Source organism: Bombina bombina, chromosome 3 (genome assembly GCF_027579735.1).
Source record: "Bombina bombina isolate aBomBom1 chromosome 3, aBomBom1.pri, whole genome shotgun sequence".
Lineage (NCBI taxonomy): Eukaryota > Metazoa > Chordata > Amphibia > Anura > Bombinatoridae > Bombina > Bombina bombina.
This window is the reverse complement of record NC_069501.1, coordinates 589,706,646-589,719,908: the sequence shown is the minus strand read 5'-3', so window position 1 is coordinate 589,719,908 and position 13,263 is coordinate 589,706,646.

Sequence of the window (13,263 nt, the reverse complement as noted above, 5' to 3'; positions counted from 1 at the left end):
GCCAGTCATTACTGTCACACCCCCAAATACCAAAAGGATTAATAGCCACATAGTTGTAAGCCAGTCCCTTTTATACATTTCCCTTGTTATGATAAAGAGAGAGGTAAACAGCGGGAATTAGAGATTAAAATATGAAAATCTAGTGTAAGTTATATGATGAACCCCAACTTTGGTATGAACCTGTATGGTAAATGCTTGCTAGCCCTCAGATTTTTTTAGAACCAGCCCTGACTATATCAATTCTATAGTGTTTTGCTGAAGCATTTATATAAAGTTATATAGCCTGATTTATCAGTTCTCTAGTGATTTACAGTAATATTAAATAAGCTACCAAGCATTTTTAAATAGTTATGTAAGATTTAATACAGCTCTACAGTGAAATTATACAGTTCTGTAGGATTATTAATTTCTTGTTTGCCAGAAAGTAATGTAATGCATTGCTTCTCTCTACGGCAGTGAAGGAGTTAAATAGATGATTTGCAATATTTAACAGTTCTACGGGACTACTATAAAAGTTATACAGCTGTATGCACTATGAAGTTTTAAAGCATCATAACATTATGATATCATTTTACAACACGGTTGTACAGTTCTAGAGCATTATTGTGCATAACTCTAGTGTTACTTAAAATAGATTTTTTAACATTGCGACTCAGATCAACAGCATGGTGTCTAGTCATACATATTAGACTGTAGCATTATCACATTCTTATGTAATTCTACAGGATTACTACATGGTAGTACATTATTTATATAGAGTACAACAGCATGTTCATTAGCAGTGTCACACATGTCTACAGCATGGCTATAGTTAAATATATAGTAGTTCTACTGCATTAATATTCAGTTAGTAATACCAGTGCACGCTAATTTGTGTTGGTACAAGTTGATGCAATGTGAACGTGACCTAGCGTTCACATTGATGGAAAGCATTGCACTCACGTGGGTGCACTTCTGTAGGCTGCAATGGGAGCCTCGTTCTTATGCTGTAAGACACTGCATGAGGACTCACACAGCGCAGTGGGTAAGTAGCGCAGAGATGGGGGTTAATAAGTATAATGTAGGTGTCAGCGATGTGGGAAGCGGCAGATTAGGGGTTAATAAGTGTAAGATTAGGGGTGTTTAGACTCGGGGTTGGTGTTAGGTGTAAATATTAATTTTCTTTCCCCATAGGAATCAATGGGGCTGCGTTACTGAGCTTTACGCTGCTTTTTTGCAGGTGTTAGACTTTTTCTCAGCCAGCTCTCCCCATTAATATCTATGGGGAAATCATGCAAAAGCACGTACAACCAGTTCACCGCTGACTTAAGCAGCGCTGGTATTGGAGTGCGGTATGGAGCACAATTTTGCTCTATGCTCACTTCTTGCCTTTTAACGCTGGGTTTCTGAAAACCTGTAATACCAGCGCTGTAGGTAAGTGAGCGGTGACAATAACGTGCAAGTTAATACCGCACCCCTCATAACGCAAAACTCGTAATCTGGCCGTTAGATAGTTGTATTGGTGTAGCATAGGCATTATTCAACAATTTAATATGAGATTATTTCCTCAAGAAACTAAGGCTTCTCTCATCCATTTGATACTAAACTTAACCTCATTAGAGAAAAAAATGATCAAAGTAATTATACCATTTGGATGTAAGCATATCTAATGAGATTTGGCCTTGTTTGGATAGCAAAATTTGATACAGAGTATAGATAAATCCCCAAAATGTTCAATCCCCAGTGAAATCCCAAAATTTCTTATATAGAAGTGTCTGAGTTATAAATAAGCAAAACAATTATGTTTTGAAAACCTCTGATTTTTTTTTTTTTCCAAAATATTTTTTATTGTAGAATAAACATGTTAAAATGACAACAGTTTCAATAAGTTTGTGTGCAATCATAGGTCAAACAAGGATTGTACAAGAAATGCAATAAGTATATCTATAGGGACAATCAGATGTTTAAGGTACACATAGATAGAGTCCCCTAAAATTAGGAAACCTTTCAAGGTGAACAGAAGTTATTATCATAACTTAGATGCAAAAATTAGTACAGTAAAATACCCAAAAATATTATAGAAATATTATAATGGCCTCGAAAAATCAGCCGGTACTAACCATTTATTAAACCTCTTTTGATAATCCAAAGGGTTGGATGCAATGCACGTCACCAGGCGAGGCCAGCAACCCCAAAAATGGAGAGGAGAGGGGTAAAAAATGGGACTGGGGGTAATAGGTCACATGTCAGGGGAAGGGCAAGAGGAAGGGTGGGAGGGGGGAGAACAGAAGGGAGAGGGTGGGGGGGCAGGTGAGGACCTTTAGCTGAATGCTAGTTTCGAATAAGGTTGTAAGCTAAATTTTACTGTAGGAGGTACCTAGGGGCCTCATTATGCCTACATACTTGTCTGCGATCTTCTTGGTAGACAAACCAGGGTTCCCAAATCTGCCAATATAGATCCTCCTTGTCTAGGCTACAGTAAAAACTTTGTTCCATCTTGGCATATACCTTAATTATAGGGGTTACAGCTGTAATGTCTGGGGGTTGGGCTTGCTTCCACACTCTAGCTATCTCCAATTTCATGGCTGCGAGAACAAAGACTATCAATTTAGACAGGGGGGTCTGTACTCTTTGTGCGAATATATGTAGGAGGGCAATCTCAGGGTTTAGTGGGGCCGCCAAGCCAAGAGCGGAACAGAGGTCAGAAATTTGGTTCCATTTGAGCTGTAATTTGGGGCATTCCCACCATATATGAATATCTGAGCCCCTTTGTCCACATTCTCTCCAACAAAGGGGGGATGCTGATGGGAACATCTGTGAAAGTCTGGAAGGGGTGTAGTACCATCTCAAGAACAGCTTCATGTATGATTCCATAGTGTTTGCACAATGTACAGTCTTTTTAGCTAAAGTCATAGCTATGTGTAAGTCCTTGTCTGCAATTGGTCTGGATAAGTCCCCCTCCCAGGCCCTAAGTTGCCAAGGTCTACCCTGGTTCGTGGACGTCTGTATTAGATTATAGTGGAATGATATGAGTTTGGGAGTCTTAGCTCGAAGCTGCCACAATTTCTCCCATGTGGTCAGGGGTCTGTTGGGAACTTTAGAAAATCCCCAGGATAGTAAGAAGGAATATATTCTGGAGTACTCAAATGTGGCCCACAGTGGAGGGTCCTGAACGATAGAACCTAAATTACTCGGAATAAGTAGTGTGCCCGAGGGATATAAATGGGATATCAGTCTCAAGTCCCACTCACCCCATTGCAGTATATGCATGTCAGGTAAGGCTGCAGGTAGTGCCGGAATAGAATGTATAGGAGATGGATGTGGGGTGACATCAGGAAGGTTTCTGAGGGCCTGCCATATTTTTAAATTATTTCTGATAATTGCATTCTTAATCCCTAGAGTATCTAACCAATAATCGGGGATCCAGGGTAGGTCAGATAGTCCTAGCCCTGTAGGGAGGTCAGACACTTCAATAGCCTTCCACCCCTGCGGTTCCCCCTTGTCCGCCCATGCCGAAACATGGGAAAGTCTTGCAGCTTCGTAGTAGCCTTGAACGCTAGGCATGACTACGCCTCCCTGCTCATAGCATTTCTGGAGTATTTTCGCTGCTATACGGGGCTTAGACTTGCCCCATATATAGCTCTGACCAAGGGATTGAAGCCTGTCAATTAGGCTACTAGGAGCATTAAGGGGGATACAACAAAAATAGTAGAGGATTTTGGGTAGAATCGTCATTTTAAAGGATGATATGCGGCCTAGCCATGAAATCTCTCTAAAATTCCAGGAGGTGGTGAGTTCAGTGACTTCTCTAATAATAGCAGAATAGTTTAGGGAAACTACTAGCTTTGGGTCAGGGCCTAGCTGAACCCTTAGGTGGCGGATGGTATTTTGCGACCACTGGAAAGAGTATAACATTTGAAGAACATCTAATTCAAATGTAGGAATACAGATAGGTAAAGCTTCAGTTTTGAGGACATTGACCTTATAATAGCTGTCAGCGCCAAATTTAGCTATAAGGTCAAGAAGAGCAGGCAAAGAGCCTAATGGATTGTTAAAAATAGGGTCAAGTCTTGAGCAAACAGGGCTACCTTTGCGACTTCTCTGCCAAACCGAACGCCCCGTATCATGCAGGAGTTCCTAATGGCTTGGGCCAGGGCTCAATAGCCAGCACAAAAATCAAGGGTGACAGAGGGCACCCATGTCTAGTACCATTAGTGATTCGAATTTCCAGAGAAGCAAATCCCAGACCCTTGACCACTGCAGAAGGATAGGAGTATAGGGCCTGAATTGCTGTAATTACCTTGCCTGGTAAGCCAAACTGAGCAAGAGTGTACCATAGGTAGTCCCATCTGACCCTGTCAAATGCCTTCTCCGCATCAAGCGACAGGGCCAGCATGGGTTGTTTCAATCTGGAGCTCTCTGTGAGAATATCAAGTACTCTGCAAGTGTTATCTGGTCCCTCTCTACCAAAAGTAAACCCGACCTGGTCCGAATGTACTACTTTCGGAAGTAGGTGATTAAGGCGGTTAGGATAAAGCTTGGCATATAACTTTACATCCCCGTTGATCAATGAGATCGGTCTATAACTGGTACATTGGGAGGGATCCTTGTTCGGCTTAGGGATAGGGAGAATTATTGCTTGTAAGAATTCTAAACGAACCTGACTATCGTGCCTCTGAGAAGACCTTCAGGAGTATCTTATTTAGCTCAGTCCTGAAGAGTTTATAAAAGGCCGCCGGATATCCATCAGGGCCTGGAGCCTTATTGTTTTGAGTGTGTTTGATGGCCAGGTTAAGTTCGGGTAAAGAAAACGGGGCACTGAGCGCCTCTTTATCCATCTCCGATAAGGTTTGCAAATTTAGGTTTTGTAGGAAGTCAGCTATGCTTTGCGTAGAGGACTTCCTGTCGGCCATTGAGGGCTGGTGATGATAGAGTTCCGAGTAATACGCCGCAAAAGTTTCGCAAATTTCTTTAGGCGAAGAGACTGATACGGTCCCCCGTTTAAGTGACAATATCCTGGCTGCCGCAGTTCTACCTCGCAATTTATGCACTAGAAGTGTTGAGGCCTTATTACCCTGGCAATACATTAGCTTCTTAAATCGAGCATAAGACTCCCGAACTCTCTCCAACTCCCTGTCTGCCAGTTGTGCTCTGAGTTTTTTAATTTTATCTGCTAGAGGCAAGGATGGGGAGTTTTTATTTGCTAGTTCCGCGGACCTTAATTCAGATATAGGAAGGCCTAAAGGAGCGCCAGCTTGGTGTCTAAGCATTGCCTGCCTCCTGATACATATCCCCCTCACGTATGCTTTAAGTGTAGTCCATACTGTTTGGGATGACATACCAGGGGTTTCATTCACTCGCAGAAACTCAGCTATGGAGTTTTGAAGGGAGGCCCTAAAAACTTTAGCCTGGAGCACCTATTTTGGAAGTTTCCAACTAGGTCTAGATGTTTTGGTTAAATCAGTGGAAAGGGTGAATGTGAGTATATCATGGTCTGACCATGGGCAGACTCTAATATGCGAAGATAGAACTCTATTGAGCGACCAAGAGTCGGTGAAAAAGTGGTCCAGTCTTGAGTAGGAGTTATGAGTTCTGGAAAAATATGTGTAATCTCTGTCGTTGTGGTGATATGCCCTCCAAATGTCATATAGGTTGTGTTGAATTATGTACTGGCAAAATTTGATAACAGTATTGATTGTGTATGTGTCAATTTTTTTTCCCCTTTGAACTGTCTTGTCAACCAGTGGGTCCCATACCATATTGAAGTCACCCCCTAAAACTATTATGAAGCTCAACTTTAGACAGTACCCCTTTCAAAAAACGGGGCTGTGATTGGTTTGGGACATAAATATTGGCCAAGGTAAATAAGAGGCCATTTAATTTGCAGTTGAGTAGTAGAAACCTCCCTTGATTGTCTTTCTCCTCGTGTATAAGTTCAAAATGTATAGATTTGTGTATGGCAATCGCTACACCTCTAGACTTCTCAGAATGAGAGGCCATAAAGACTACGGGGGAGTCGGGAGTTCAGTATGGGTTCTGGGTCGATGCTAGCCAGTGCGTTTCTTGTAGAAATATAACTTGTATCTTTAGAGCCTTCATAGAATTAGTAAGAAGGCTTCTCTTTTTATGCGAATTAAGTCCCTTAGCATTTAGGGTTGCAAAGGAGATATTGTTGGGGATTGTCTCCATTGTGAGGCTAGGGAGAGAGGGAGGGGGGAGGAGGGGAAGGAAAGGAGAGGGGTTTATTCACTTACCTTACCCCGCCTGGGTCTGCGCACCAAAATATGACTCCCAATGGTCTCAGGTTATCTAAATGAAACCACAAGGAATCAAGCCTCTAATTTCCTAAAACAAAGGAACAAGATTAGCATAAAAGTAAACCATACAATGGAAAAATACAATGCACACCAGTAAATTTCAACTAAAAGTGGCTGGTATTAACTACATAAGGTGTGAACAATAAAACTGGTGAACCAATGGATCAAAGGAGAAGTTTATCTAGGAATTAGACTGACTTCTCCAGTCCCCATAAAAGGGGATAACACAAACTAAATTTGCGTGTGAAAGGGGGGGAGGTGGTACAAGTAAACAACCTGTCGGAGAGGATTGACTATCTAAGGGGGAATGTAAACTATAAACCAACTCTAATATCTCTCAGATGAACCTAAAAAAAATAAAAACATTTATGCATTCAGTGTAGTGGTTCTGATCTATATCATATTAATACGTGTAACTCCTAGGCATCTATATAAACAATACTAAACAATCATCTTGGGTGTGCCTGTTAGAGTTCAGTCAACTTTGAATCATTTCAGGAGTGTTAGGTGATCACGAGCTCTAGCTACTGAGGGAGGAATAGATAAAGAGTAAGGGCAATGTGCCCTGAAATAAATTTACAGCCTCATGCTAGGGATCACAAGCTCCTCCACTCCTTACTTTTACTGCAAATCTAGACATAGTGTAAGGATTATAAGCAAAACCTATAAGAGAATATACATTGTATAGGGAAGAACCATTATACCATACTCAGTCCAATAGAAAAGATGGGAATGTCCACTTTCATGTGATGGACCATTGTGGCCGTGGGGCCAGATCTGAGGCCTCAGTAAAAGGTCAATGTGCTAGTGGGGCCAAATCTGGGGCCACAGACCGGGTCTGAGAATTTAGAGAGTCGACCCCTGGATGGGGCCCGGGTGAGGTAAGACCCCACTCTTTGAGCAAGTCAAAACCCTCCTGAGGGGCTATAATAGTATGAGTTTCTCCATTCTTTGAAAGTATCAGTTTTGTCGGGTAACCCCATCTATATCTGATGTTTTCCGTTCTCAAAATTTGAGTGATGTTTCTAAAGGTTCTCCTTCTTTGTAAGGTATAGCTGGAAATGTCTGGGAAGACCGAAATTTGATGGGTGAAGAAATAGATCCTAGCGAGAACATCTCTCGGTTTATCCTGGGAGACAGATCTAGGATGCGCCACTCTGTGAACTCTATCTAGCAAGAGGCCTGGCGGATCTATGGAGGGCAGTAAGACATTACAGAACTCCAGGACAAAGGACTCCAGGTCTTGGGAGCCAATCTCCTCCGGTATCCCCCAGAACCTCAAATTATTCCGTCTGGACTTGTCCTCCATATTGGCCTGCTTTAGTTCCAAATCAGAGATTTGGGTTGCTAAACTCTGAGAAAACGATAGTAAATGGGCTTGATCTACAGCCAGGTCTTCTTGCTTACGTTCTAGGGTTTCAGTACGTTCCCTCAACGCTGCAATGTCCCTTCGAAGCTCTGGTGTGGAGCCTTTAATTTCCTTAGTTAGCGTGTCCTGAAGGAGGTTCATACGTCTAGTTAGAACATCTACAATATTTGCAGATATAGCATCTGATGCAGGAGACTTATCCATGCTGCTTTCAGAATAGCTCCCGTCCAATGCTGAATTAGGCTTTCTGTATAATTGAGGTTTGCCAATGGGCTGGTCTTTAAAGTGGTCTGCGACAGTCTTTTTAGGTGGTTGAGAAGGTTTTGGTCTCCGCTTAGCAGTTTGAGACATGCTCTATACAGTATTCTGGACCAAGTAGGTATATGTAGTATATGTGTAATGGTAAACCACACTTCAATGTAAAAAAAAAAATAGAGAGAGAATTAAGACATACGTAGTCCCCCTGATGTCAATCTTGTACTAGGCAGCCATATTCAACATATTCTCTTCAAACAGTAAAAAGTATGTCAATAGGTTTAGAAAGATAATCTTACTAAAAGCTTAGCCCAGAGCTCAGGTACTCCAGGAAGTTATGTCAACCAGTATCCAGCAAAAACAAATGTAGGGTTAATGTTCATGTACACTCTCCCCAGGGAGTTTGCCCCCACTGGGCCAAGCCGGAGAAGGGTATTGGGACATGACCTGCTGCAACCACGTACAGCAGGAAAGGGGGGGAGAGTGTCGGGTTCTAGGTGTTTGAAGTAGGAAGTCCTTGGGGGCTAGACAAATGACAGTAGATAGCTAATGCATATGTCCCATATACTCTCCAGGAGGGATTTTAACAAGGTAAGGGTGAGGAGATGGTTCCCCTGTGAAATTCTAAGGGTTAAATCAGGATGGATCAAGGCAGGTCTTTGTCCACAGAGAATAATAAAGCTGTACCTTAACTCTCCCGGTGTGAAAAAGTCCTGCAACTAGTAATAGCAAGGAAGCTCCGGTAAGGAGAAGGGCTGCTGCAAGTTCTCACCAGTTTAACATTTAAACTGGTACCTCTTTATCTTTTATCCTTCTTACCTCCTCCTTTCTTCCCCTCTCCTCCTTTGTCTGTGTTACTCCTGTTTTACTTTGTGTGTTTTAGCTGGGGATGGAGGGGTAGGGAATCCCCTGATGTGCAGTGTGGAATCTGGGATATGTGGGCCTTAGATTAAGCTTTTCCAGCAGGGCCAAAGTCTGACCCAGTGAGGCATATGAAGCTGTGCTAATATGTGAGGGTCTCAGAAGTAGAGTCTGCTACAGAGGAGAGCCCGACTCAGAGCCTGGGTAAGGGTACAGTTAGATGGGAGGCCGTTGTTGTAAGCAAGGTATTAACCTGTCATATGCAGGCTGCAGTCGTGTGTTGGAGGTGCCGTGGGGGAATAGACAGGCCTCTAGATATGCCCCTTATATCTGGGGGGGTCAAGGGCAGGTGAAAGTATCTTACCCGTTTCCCAGAACCGCCAGAGAGGGTTAGTCGTGATCTGTCTGGATTTGACGGCCTTCGATATACCGGAGGATCAGTATGAAAGATGGCGAAGTTTTGCACCTAAAGTGTAATGGCGCACTTTACTCCGGAGGCCTCCTCTGAAGATTTTTGGAGTTCTCGGTCAACACTGGGCGTTAGGTAAGGAAGATCTTCAACGGAGTGGTCCGCCAGGCAATAGGTCCGGCACAGACGTAGGTCCTCTGAATCCGGGTAGTCTCCTATGCCTCCTGTTTGATGTCTGGTGACAAGCTGCTACTCCGGAGCGGAGCCCTGACCCTCCGGAGAGCAGTGATGAAGGCACAAGGAGTTCTCTGGCTGTAGGTGCCTGGCAATAGGATTGAGGATGACTTCCAGGTCAAGGTATATACCACACTCCAGCCAAAAGGGTCGATCCGCAGGAGCCTCCGAGTACAATCTCTCAGCCAAGATCTTCTTTGTTTCTTCTCAATTGTGCAGAAAATGATATTTGGAAGGGTAATTAGACTCTAGTATTAATGAAATTTAATGTTTTTTATAATATAACATGCAAAGCTCTCTCTAAACACGTCCTGCTAGCATGGCGGTTAGCTCCACCCCCCTTAAAAACCTCTGATTTTAGTCCTGGTAAGAATTCTGGGTTACCTCTAATGGGGAGAAACCAAGAAATATGGAATTTGGCATTCAGAGCCGAACATAGCTTTTGCCATGCCATTACAATATTTCTGAAAACATACGTATTTTTAATATTTACCAATTAATCAGCTACTTGGTTAGGGGAGAATCGCTTTCAGCAGAAATGGAGAGATCATGTTTTCTTCAAGCTTATAATATGTAACATAATTTTCCTCAGTTAACTAGTCAATCACATATCTGGCCATAATTGTTAAATTAAACCCTTTAATCTCAGGAAGAGCAAAGCCCCCAAACTCAGTCACCAGTACTAATTTATATATTGAATTATTTGTCTTCTCCTTCTCCATATAAATCTTGAGCATGCCACATTAAAGACCTTTATATCTTTGTTTAAAATAAATAAACAGTATATTTTGTATTAAATTCAATAATTAGGGGAAAAGAATTGTCTTGATTAACATTATTTTAGCTAAAAAGGATAAAGGAAACAGAAGCCAATGTTGCATTTTAGGAATAAATTCAGAGAAAAACTTATGCTAATTAAGTTTATACCAATTATTTGGGTTCCTATCAACAGGGCCACCACTAGAAATTTTGGGGCCCCTGACTTAACCATTGATCAGCCCCCCCCCCCCTTTTGACATGTGCAATTTTTTACCAAGTGACTAAAACGTATATGCACTTTATTCTTAAGTGTCTATTTAAACTTGGAAATGTTGTAAAGGTAGTAACATACACAAACACAGACACACTCATACACTGAAACACACACACACACACACTAACACATAAGGATTTACATATAGACACTCTAGCAGACACGCAAAGAAACACACTCAGACACAGACACCCAAACAGACACTCAGCACTTGTTTACATTGACCTGACAAGTAATGAGGTAAACTACAATTTTGTGAAAAAGAAAGATTTATGCACCTTGCATCCCCTAAATCAACAGTGTGTGACATGCATGATAAAAAAAATTGCAGCAATTAAGAGATCACTTTTTAAAGATTCATATTTGTAAATGTACAAACAAAAATAATTCTGTGAATTCAAAATTATACAATAATGATCTGGGTAGATTGATAGATGAAGAAAAGTACTTTTAAAAGGTTGTCATATGTTTGTTTTGTTTTTTCCCCATTTTCCCCAACCAAGAGCACCACTTCAAATATAGTGTACAAATGTTCCCATCTGTCAGCTGTACTTATGGATTTTTAAAATACTGTACTCTATATGGTCTTGGTGGAACCATACGCTGTGGTACTCATACCATTAGATCTGGTTAAATGCAGGATTTAGGCTTGTTGTTATGTATTTCAAAATTAAGTCAGCTGTAGTGTAAACTGACCAGTTTTAAGTTAACCTTTTTCATTTCAAACACTGAGCAATCTTAGTCTGAGAGTATAACATTTTATGCAGATGTAAAAATATAAATGATAAAATGCCTCCTTGCATCTGGAAAGTCCTTGCATAAAGTGGCAGTAAACTGGAATGTAATATATATATGTATGTGTATATATATATATATATATATATATATATATATATATATATATACATACACATATCTGACAAAAGGGCACCTACCATTTGTGTATTGAAGAGGAAACATTTATGCATGGTTTTAAATATATAATTTTTACAGCATTGTCAAATAATCATAAATACACTGCTGCTAAAAGAAAATGTGTTTTTTTGGACCCCTGGCCCCACCATACAACTACTACCACACTGAAGTTACAATCTGAAATTGCACAAAGAAATAAAAACATTTGCTAAGTAAGTCCTACCTCCTTTGCAAATGAAAGTGATCTGCCGTCTGACTCAGGCACACACTGTACAAACAAAGTGCCAAGTCTGTCTCACACTGTGCATAGTGATTTAGTGCACACTCAGAAATCCTCTCAAATGCTAATACTTTACTTCTTGTAATAACATTTCCCATGCTCAATTAGCACTCTGCTGTAGTACCAACTGGTGGCTGCTAAATTTTTTTTTTTTTTTTAGTTCTTGCCTCATGGGGCCCCCCTGGCCCATTGGGCCCCTGACAGCAGTCACCCCTGTCACCCCCTGATGGCCCTGCCTATAAAGATAAGTGGGAATCACAGCTTTTCCTAGTTTTGTGAACCCATAAAACTTCTGATTTCTCAAAATTCATTTTATAATCTGAAAAATATTTCAAGAAGCCAACAATTTGGAGTACTAATATACTAATATCTGTACTTTTTTAAAAATAGAAGTAAATCATCAGCATAAAGAGAAGGCACAATTTCTTTGTCACCAAAATAAATGCTTTCATTTCCTGTCTAAGAACTAAGATATATAGCCAATGGGAAGCCTAGTTCCTTTATACAACATATAATTTCAGGCTAGATGTTAAGCTACCATTAATTAGAATATCAGACATAAGGTTATTGTAGATTAAGCGGGCCAACTCTAAAAAATGACCTGAGAAACCAAAATTAAACAGTGTAGAAAATAAATAATCCCAAATTATAGAATTGAATGCATTCTCGGCATTAACTGTTAATAAAGCAAAATCTGTTTTAGTGTTTGGCTATTTATATAAAATTTATTACAATAGTCCAAAATCAGTGTCACTTTACATATATTTTTGGTTGGGGATCTACCAATCATAAAACCTGTTTGGTCTTCCTGTATGATATAACTTAAGCAAGTCTTCAGTCTTTTTGCTATAATTAAGTTTATACGTTTATAATCTACATTCAGTAAAAATATAGGTATATAGGGTCAATTGGATTCTTATCATTTTTAAGAATTAGTGCAATAGCAGAGGCAGCAAATACTTGGAGCTCATTTGGTTGTCTACAAAATATCCATTAAATAGTGCCATTAAAAGTATCTGATATTTCTTCCTTGTACAATATTTAACAAATATTTGGGGGGAAAAAGTTGGAAGTCTGTTCTGAGTCTGATCTTTTAAGTTGGATCTCTATAGCATTAATAGCATGATCCAATATTATTTATCTCTGATTTAACTTCCAATATGAACAAAGAATCAGCGACTAAAAAAAAAAATCAATCCTAGATAGGGATTCATAAGTATAAAGTTTACTATCAGGATGCTGAATACGCTATATATCATGAACATTTAAATTTTTACAAAGTTGCATAAATATTGTAGATTTTTTCTTCGAAAGATAAGTGTTTTTTGGACTGATCCTATCCTAGACAGGGAAGGGAAGCAGGTTAAAATCTCCTGCCAGATAAGTTCTGTCCAATAATACTTGGACAGTTTAATATGACGTTTATTCAAAAATTCAGTATCTAGTGCATTTGCCCATAAATATTACATAAAATAAATCTTACTCTGAATGTCTCCAGAATCGCCCATCTTTCATCTGGATCATAATCTTTAAATAGAATATTGTAAGAGAATTTTTTTGTTAAAAATAAAAGCCTCACCTCTCTTCCTCTTGGAACAGGGTGTGGCTAAC